Raw genomic sequence first — 10,012 nt, forward strand, 5'->3', positions numbered from 1 at the left:
CTACCCTGCTGCAAACACATTACATTTCTTACTGACAAGTTGTAACTGTCGTTGTAAGGCCAACTTTACATCTCGGTTCTTCAGGCTGTAAATCATTGGGTTTAACATTGGCACCGCCACCATATTGAAGAGAGAGAGAAGTTTTTTGTATTCTATGTCATTTGAAGTTGGACTTAGGTATTGACTAATCAGAGTGATGTAGAGAAGAATGACGACAGTGAGGTGCGACGAACAAGTGTAGAAGGCTTTACGTCTTCCACTACTAGTGCGAATCTTCAATATAGAGTTGATAATAAATATGTAAGATATAATGGTGAGAAGCAGGGGAAGAATGGTCAAGATGAAAACTCCTTCAATTATCGTAAACATTTCAAATGAAGAGTCCACTTTGCATGCAAGTTTTTTGAGGGGTACCAGATCACAAAAGAAGTGGTACATCACATTAGATTTATAGCAGGAAAAACTCGTCACCAAAATAACATAAGGAGTGATTTCTACAAAGCTCACCACCCAACATGCAACGGCCAACCAGCAACAAAGTCTCCAGTTCATGATTGCGGCATATCTCAGGGGGTGGCAGATGGCCACATACCGATCGTAACCCATGGCTGTTAGTATCAGCAGTTCATCACTAATGAGCCATCCCAAAAAATAAACTTGTGCTATACAACTCACATATGAAATAACTCTGTCACCAGTGATAAATATTAAAAGTACCTTATGGAGACAGCAGTTGTAGAAGACATGTCCACTATGGACAGATTTCCCAAAAAGAAGTACATGGGTGTGTGGAGTACACGATCCAGACAGACCACCATTAAAATGGTCATGTTTCCACCAAGTGTAATTAGATATATCAGAAGAACAAGAAGAAAAATTGGAAGCTGCAACTCTGGGACATCAGATATCCCTTTAATAATGAAATATGTCACCATAGTCCAATTTCCTTGCTCCATACTTCATGGTTTGTGTTGTAACTAACCCCTGCGTTTCACAAATGAAGCAGACATTAGTATATGAAATATATTAAATATTACATTACCATTAAAGAAATTTTCCAGGATCACAAAACCAATATTAGATTGGTGAGTATCTGACTCATGGCAGTCCCTCATAGTTTACGAGACATAGGTCTATAATTTGTTTAGTGTTATTGTCTATGACTGGTATTACATCTCACTGCATTGTTATCACATTCAAATGAAAAGGGATCACCACAGTGACCATCAATCGGCCAATTGTTTGGATTGACAAAAGTCTAAAGGCTGCTTTACACCAGACAATCTATCGTGCGATAGATCATCGGGGTCACGGTTTTTGTGACGCACATCCGGCATCGCTGGCGATGCCGACCTGTGTGACACCTCCTAGCGACGCAGTATCACTCACAAATCGTGAGTCATGTACTGGTCGCTAGATTCCATAATATCGTTTAATTTAGTTGTTCATCGTTTCCGTGGTAGCACACGCCGCTCCGTGTGACACCCCGGGAACGATGAACAGCAGCTCACCTGCGTCACGCGGCCGCCGCCGGCTATGTGAAGGAAGGAGGTGGGCGGGATGTTTACGTCCCGCTCATCTCCGCCCCTCCACTTCCATTGGCCGGCGGCCGTGTGACATCGCTGTGACGCCGAACGTCCCTCCCTCTCCAGGAAGTGAACGTTCGCCGCCCACAGCGTGGTCGCACGAGAAGTAAGTACGTGTGACGGGGGGTTACCGACTTTGTGCGACACGGGCAGCGATTTGCCCGTGACGCAAAAAGGACGGGGGCAGGTATGATCGATTGTGAAATTGCACAATCGGTCATACCGTGTAAAGCAGCCTTAAGGATAGACCTTTGTGACGCCCTGGCAAAACCAGGTAGTCACAAAAGAGTTAATCCTCCTTGTTACCACCAGAAACCCACACTCAGACATACCACACAGCCATTACACCCTAGCCACCCCCTCATGATAATAGGGGCACACCAATGGGCGGGATCAGGCGGTTGTGAACGCCCACCTAGGGGTCCTGAGGTGCCAGGGGCGTGAAGACAACAGAACAGTCTGAGTCTAAGGAGAGTTAAATCCTGACAGTTCAAGTAGAGATCAGTTTTGACAGGAGTAGTTAGTGGAAGTAAGAGGAGTAGACTGTGCAGTGTAGTCAGGGGTAGCAGCCCTTGGACTACCCGGTTAGGTGGCAGACGGTGAACAGGGCCACAGGCGATGGAGATCTGGTCACGGGAAACCTTAAGTGGACTGGGGCAGGGTCGTAGCCCGCCGCTGCCGACAGCGGGAATCCAATTATTATTATTATTATTGTTTATTTATAGAGCACCATTGATTCCATGGTGCTGTACATGAGGGGGTTACATACAGAATACATATACACGTTACAATAGACAGACTATCACAGAGGGAAGAGGGCCCTGCCCTTGCGGGCTTACATCCTAAAGGATTTTGGGGAGGAGACAGTAGGTGGGGTGTAGGTTGGGCGGCAGCTCCGCACGGTGGTGGGGCGGCAGCTCCGCACGGTGGTGGGGCGGCAGCTCCGCACGGTGGTGGGGCGGCAGCTCCGCACGGTGGTGGGGCGGCAGCTCCGCACGGTGGTGGGGCGGCAGCTCCGCACGGTGGTGGGGCATTGAGGTCATTGTAGATTATAGGCATTTCTGAACAGATGAGTTTTCAGGGTCCGTTTGAAGTTTGCAAGTGTAGTAGATAGTCTGACGTGTTGAGGCAGTGAGTTCCAGGAGACTGGGGATGCTCGGGAGAAGTCTTGGAGTCTGTTGCATGAGGAGCGAATGAGAGAGGAGGAGAGAAGGAGATCTTGGGAGGACCGGAGGTTACGTTTTGGAGTGTAGCGAGAGATTAGTTCAGAGATATATGGAGGAGACAGATTATGGATAGCTTTGTAGGTCAGGGTTAGTAGTTTGAATTGGATACGATAGAAGATTGGGAGCCAATGGAGGGACTTGCAGAGAGGAGAAGCGGGGTGGCATTGAGGAGAGAGGTGGATCATTCGGGCAGCAGAATTAAGGATGGACTGGAGAGGGGCGAGTGTGTTAGCAGGGAGACCACAGAGGAGGATGTTGCAGTAGTCGATGCGGGAGATTATGAGGGCATGCACTAGCATTTTTGTAGATTGGGGATTGAGGAAAGGGCGGATTCTGGAAATATTTTTGAGTTGAAAACGGCAGGAGGTGGTGAGGGATTGGATGTGTGGTATGAAGGACAGGGCAGAGTCAAAGGTCACTCCGAGGCACCGAACTTTGGGTGCTGAGGAGAGCGTGATGTTATTAATTGTAATGGATAGGTCAGGTGGAGAGTGTAGGGGAGATGGAGGAAAGATGATCAGTTCAGTTTTGGCCACATTAAGCTTTCGGAAGCGAGAGGAAAAACGGAAGATATAGTCGATAGGCACTCTGGGATTCTGGACAGCAGAGATGTGACATCTGGACCAGAGAGGTAGATCTGAGTGTCATCGGCATATAGGTGGTACTGGAAGCCATGGGACTTTATGAGTTGTCCCAGGCCAAATGTATAGATAGAAAAAAGTAAGGGTCCCAGGACAGAGCCTTGAGGGACACCAACAGAGAAAGAACGGGATGAAGAGGTTGTGTGGGAATGGGAGACACTAAAAGTGCGGTTGGAGAGGTATGAAGAGATCCAAGAGAGGGCGAGGTCTCTGACGCCAAGGGAAGAGAGGATCTGTAGTAGCAGGGAGTGGTCAACAGTGTCAAAGGCTGAGGATAGGTCTAGAAGTAGGAGTACAGAGAAGTGGTTGTTAGCTTTGGCAGTAAGTAAGTCATTTGTGATTTTAGTCAGGGCAGTTTCAGTGGAATGATGTGGACGGAAGCCGGACTGTAGGTTGTCAAAGAGAGAGTTAGAGGAGAGGTGGGAGGAAAGTTCAGCATGGACGTGCTGTTCCAGGAGTTTTGAGGCAAGTGGGAGTAGTGATATGGGTCGATAGCTGGTAGTAGAGGTTGGGTCGAGGGAAGGTTTCTTTAGGATAGGTGTGACTGTTGCATGCTTAAAGGCAGAAGGGAAGGTACCAGTTGTTAAAGATAAGTTGAAGAGATGGGTTAAGGCTGGAATAAGGATAGTGGTGAGGTTGGGGAGGAGGTGGGATGGGATGGGGTCAAGTGCGCATGTGGTGAGGTGTGCTTTTGAGAGAAGATGTGCAAGCTCTCCTTCGGTGATGGTGGGGAGGAAGTTTATGGGGGAGGAGCAGTGGTCTGTTATATGAAGGGGTTGTGGTGGTTCAGCAGAAAAGACTTGTCTGGTTTGGTCGATCTTTTCTTTGAAATATGTGGCAAATTCTTCTGCGGAAATGTGGGAGGTTGGAGGGGGCAGTGGTGGGCGAAGGAGGGAGGTAAAAGTATTAAATAGCTGTTTGGGGTTGTGTGTTAAAGAGGATATGAGGTTTCTGAAGTATTCCTGTTTAGCGGAGGTAAGGGCCAAGCGAAATGTGTGAATTGTATTTTTGAATGTGGTGAAGTCTTCCTGGGAGTGCGTTTTCTTCCAGCGCCGCTCTGCAGCCCTAGACACTTGCCATAGTTTTTTAGTGAGGCTGTTGTTTTCCCGGCGTTGTCTATTGATTCGTCTTGCTCTGCCGTTCACAAGAGGAGCGACTGAATCAATAGCTGATGTGAGAGTGGCGTTGTAGAAAGTGGTGGCACTGTTTGTGTCGTGGAGTGAAGATATGGAGGACAGCGGTAGGATAGAGTCAGAAAGGGTGTGTATGTTGATGTGTGCAAGGTTTCTGCGGGGCTGTGTTAGGTGCTGGACAGGGGGGGCAGGTGAGGAGGACAGGGCTGAAAAGGTCAGAAGATGGTGGTCAGATAAGGGGAGAGGGGAGGTAGTGAGGTTAGATAGAGAGCAGAGACGGGTGAAGATAAGGTCTAGTGTGTGGCCATCTTTGTGTGTGGCAGAGGCGGACAACTGAGTTAGACCAAAAGATGAGGCGAGGGAGAGGAGTTTGGAGGCTGCTGACTGGCGGGTGTCAGTGGGGATGTTGAAGTCACCCATGATGATAGTGGGGATGTCAGCAGAGAGAAAGTGTAGAAGCCAGGCAGAGAAGTGGTTGATAAAGGCAGTGGTTGGGCCCGGGGGTCTGTATACGACGGCCACTTGGAGGTTGGAGGGAGAATAGATGCGGACAGAGTGCACTTCAAAGGAAGGCAGGACAAGGGAGGGTAGAGGTGGCATTGGGGTGAAGCTGCAGTTGTTAGAAAGGAGGAGGCCCACTCCTCCACCCTGTCTATTGCCAGGGCGAGAAGTGTGGGTGAAGTGGAGGCCACCGTAGCACAGCACAGCAGGGGAGGCAGTGTTGGTGGGTGTCAGCCATGTTTCGGTGAGGGCCAGAAAGGATAGATTGCTAGAGGTAAAGAGGTCGTGAATGAAGTGCAGTTTATTACAGACGGAACGGGCATTCCAGAGCGCTCCAGAGAGAGGGGGCTGCGGAGTAGCAGAGAGGGGAATGGATTTTATGTTGGAGAGCTTGCGGTAGTTACTACTAGATGGGGAGCGATAGGGGGGTGATAAAGAGGAGTGTCCCATCTGTGGGGGTCCAGGATTGGGAGATATGTCGCCAGCAGTGAGGAGAAGTAGAGAAAGGGAGAGCAGGTGGGAGAAGGAGAGTGGACGGCCTGGTCTGCGCGATACTAGAAGCGATCTGAGGTTTAGGAGCAGGTCAGCAGATGAGGACAGGTGGGGAGGTAAGAGGGAAGGGGAGATGAGTATTTGTTTGTAGAGTGCTGGGGTTTGGGGATAGCGAAGGAGAGTGAGGAGGAGTGGAGCAAAGACTGTGAGGGCATAAGTGAACATGGTGCGAATTAGGTTTTCAAGTGGGAATAAGGGGGAAGGAACAAAATGCAAGTGAAAGACACAGTTAAAGAAGTAGAATTCACCTTCTGGTCACTTCTGGGACATTTCTGGTATATTTCTGAGCACTTATGAAGCACTTAGTAGAAGTACACAGACCAAGGTACAGAGACCTAGTGCCCTAAATTTATACCAGTCTCATTACACAAGATGAACAGCAGGTGAGCAAGAGAGAAGGAAGCAGATCAAAGAGTTACAACATGTATGGAAACAACTCACAGAAGAGAAGACAACACAAAACTAATTACACAGCAGAGATAGGTCAGTTTAACATACCAATATCAGAAACAGCTTTAAGTGTGAAGACAGAACAGGAGAGCAGATTAAGATCTGTGCAGGAAATTCAGATGGTCAATTCAATTGAACAGTGTTCATACCTGTGAATGAGACAGATGGATTGTCAATATCGTAGATGAATGATCACCATGGAGAAGTTATTCCATAGATTTACATTTCTGTTTTCTGGTATATTTCTGAGCACTTATGAAGCACTTAGTAGAAGTACACAGACCAATCTGGAGGCCGTGCAAAGTCGGGGTGCCTGGACCCTAGGACGAGGACAGTTGCAAGCCCCCTTGTTAATTGACCAGCCAGGGACAAGGTTCCAGACGTTGTCACATAAATTGCCCAGATAGAGCGAAACGGAAGCCCAACGCGGGGGATAAGGTGTCCGCCAGAACCCACTAAAATCCCAAGGGTCAGCTTTCGCAGGCCACAGCTCTCAACACACATAGAACCGGGAGTGGACTTCTCCGTTCCAAGCGACGCCGTCCAAAAAGGAAAGGAAAACACAAAGTGCAGGAGGAAGGGATACCTGTTCATCAATCTGGGTGCGGGACCCGAATGCACCCTCCTAAGGCAGCCGGCCACTTGCAACTTGGTTTACTACTGGACTTGTGGGAAGTTACTGAACTGTGAGTACACCATCGTCCCTCGGCCCAGCCCGGTGCGCCACCTCCAGCAGCCATCACTCCCGTGTACCGCGACAGGGCCCCGGGACTACACCTCCCCTACCCGTGGAGGGGATCCCATCTTGCTGCCCCGCTCCATCAGCCCCGGGTGCCCCATCACCAGGCAGAGCCGGTGTCACCATCCCTCACCGCAACCCACGGGTGGCATCACAGACACAACACCTCCCTTGTAAATATCCCCCTTTCTGATGATTGTGAGGACGGGTGGCCATGCGAGCCTGGGTCCGGTCACCACTCGAGCCGTAGCAGTGAACCCGGATCTGAGCAGGCCCCCCCGAGAGAAGCAGCAGCGGCCCCCACCCGCAACACCTTCAGTTTAGTTGTCCTGGAACACCCTCCTTTTTACGGCTCCTCCAAAAAAACAGTTCTTTGAAAACAGCTGTCATTTATAACCTGCCTTTTTTCTCAACTGAAAAAAGGGAGGATTATCAGTTCACCTTAACCCTTGGAAGATCTATTGCTCAGATGCTGTAGTGCCAGACAGGGAATTGTAAAAGATAAAGAGATCCAGCAAACGATCTTCTAAAAGTCCAAAATCTTTATTGTCCAAAAATTAAAATGATAGGAATGGTAGTACAAAAAAACAGTAAGCCATTGATATCAAAAACAGACGTGTTTCGGGAGTTATTCCTTAGTTATTCCTTAGACAATGACTAAGGAATAACTTCCGAAACGCGTCTGTTTTTGATATCAATGGCTTACTGTTTTTTTGTACTACCATTCCTATCATTTTAAGTTTTGGACAATAAAGATTTTGGACTTTTAGAAGATCGTTTGCTGGGCCTTTTTTCTCAACTCCAGTCCTCAAAACCCACCAGCAGATGTTTTCCTCAAAATTAGACAGGGAATAATTCTATCACTTGTGCAACATTAAGGAAATTCTGAAAACCTGATTGAGGAAAACATGAAAACATGATCTTTTGGTGGGTCTTGAGTTGAGAAACCCTGATCTAGACCAATTTGGATCTGATAATTTTCGAGTCAAGTGTATGCTGGACATTATTTTTGGTGTGGAACACAACTTTTCAATGCAATTTTGGGTTCTCATCATAAAAAGATTTCACAATAGTTATTTTTAAGTAGTTTGAAAAAAATGATCTATAGCCACCTCGTAGGTAACAAAGGGATGAAATTACGGGCACTTCATAGACCAGTCATATACTCATTTGGGTTAGAGTGAGATGCCTCCTACTTTATATGGCATACTTTAATGTATTTGCATCCTAAGGCTGGGCTCAGACGCGCGTATAACAACCATTAGTCCCATTCTCATCCAGAAAAGTGGGATGATTTTTTTTCTCACTTGTCATTGGTGTGCTGCCTGTATACAATCTGTTTTTTTTTTACTCAACAGCTCTTATTCTTTTATAAGACTATTTACAGCTTCTGATCATACAGAATTGTAATGTTTATGTAGAAGTCAGATGTTGTACTGATGGTCCATATGGTATCCATTTTTTTTCTCGTACTGTTGGAGTCAAATCCCACTATGCTGCGAGTTTTTTCTCTTGCCGATAACAGATGAGGAAAAATACCCAGTGTGACAATACAGCATTTGGCCTCTAGTATGAAGGTTAATTAGGCCAGACGTATGTGTCTGATTTTTTGTTAAATCAAGAGAAGGACTCTACATGCCTCGGCCGAGGAACTTCGTCTCCAGCTGGGGAATCACAGACCTGCTTCCTAAGCTTGTTATTATCTCTTCTCAGTTGGTGTCCGCCAAAAGCAGGGTGCTGCTGGACTGGGATAGTTGGCCCTGGAAGCCCTGAAGTCACAAAGACTCTAATACCTGGAGCGGCGTCAGTGGTAGGATGAGGCCCTGTTGCTTGTACCATCTTGCTTGTACCATCTTGCTGGGAATGTACAATATGTTTTTACCTGTTGGTGGACCAATAAATTCTTACCACTTACCCTCAGTTGTCTGAGTAGTGTTTTGGCCATGAGGAAGGAGTGTGAGGTTTAGTGGGATGAGCCCTGGTCCACCATGCGGTCTTTATATAGACAGCCAGGCGAGCGGACGAGAGCTCCCATTGAACCCCGTGTCTCCACACCCAGGTCTATAGAGACCCATTGAATACATTGGTCCAAGTACAATCCCTCAGATTGCATTCATCCATGTTATACACTCATGTGACAGAGCCCTAAATGTAAATCTACTACTTCTGTTGGCAGATGTAGACTTTGTCTACAATTTGCGCCAATTTCTCATGTAATAACAAATATACAGTATATCTGCACTCTGAGATACTAAGGTATGCAAACATTGAATATAGAAATCTGGACATACATTACTGCTAAGGAAATAAATGTAAAAATTGAGACACAACGCATAAAAAGGTCAGTTTTATGTGAGCTCAGCTGCCAGCATCAAGGCGTATCTCTTTTGCTGAGTCCCTACCCGAATGCCTCTACTTGGGAAAAAGAGATACACCTTGTTGCTGGCTGCTAGGCTTGCATAAAACCAGCCTTTTTTATGCTCCAAGTGTCTCCATTTTTGAGTTTATTTCCTTAGCAGTAATGCATGTCCAGATTCCTATATTCAATGGTTGCATACCTCAGCAGCTCAGAGTGCAGCTGTATATTCGTTAGAGTATATTTCATGTTGAGTTTGCACCTGTTCACATTTGTTTGTCAGTTTTCTCCTTTAAATTTTTCATGCAAGTCTCAAAAAATTGATGATCTGTCTTGCTCACTTTAATAGCCACATTTGAATATTGCCAAGAAGTCTGACAAATATAGCAGAAACTAAAATTATTGACTTTTTTTTAATTCCAGGGCAGTGGTGGAAAGCCAATAATAAATGTTTACCAACACTTAATTTTACAATTGTCCAATAATGTTGAGCAAAGAACTGAAAAAGTATAAAGTGAACTGTGAGTGAAACACACTCCCTCTATGCCTTTTGAGCTCCAAGTTAGTAATATTTGTCTTTACGAGCGCTCGGTAAATCATTGCAGCACACACACTTTGTGATGTACTGAAAATTTCTGCTTTATTACATCATGTGACCAGTTTATATAGTACCTCAAACAAAGAAATAACTCCTCCGAAGTATGCACTAATAAGAACAATAGAGGCGTGAACTGAAATGGGAAACTTCACAGCCCATCAGTGCATAGTATATTACACATTTGTAATACTTATAACACATTAATGCTTAAATAGCTAAAACCATAGCAC

At 46.4% G+C, this 10,012-nt stretch overlaps 1 pseudogene; it reads right to left on the reverse strand.

Moving 5' to 3' along the window:
* On the reverse strand, positions 1-956 carry LOC142251768 (olfactory receptor 8G17-like; annotated as a pseudogene).
* Between the last annotated feature and the right edge of the window lie 9,056 nt (positions 957-10,012).

The sequence above is a fragment of the Anomaloglossus baeobatrachus genome, chromosome 9 (assembly GCF_048569485.1).
Source record: "Anomaloglossus baeobatrachus isolate aAnoBae1 chromosome 9, aAnoBae1.hap1, whole genome shotgun sequence".
In the NCBI taxonomy this organism is placed as follows: domain Eukaryota; kingdom Metazoa; phylum Chordata; class Amphibia; order Anura; family Aromobatidae; genus Anomaloglossus; species Anomaloglossus baeobatrachus.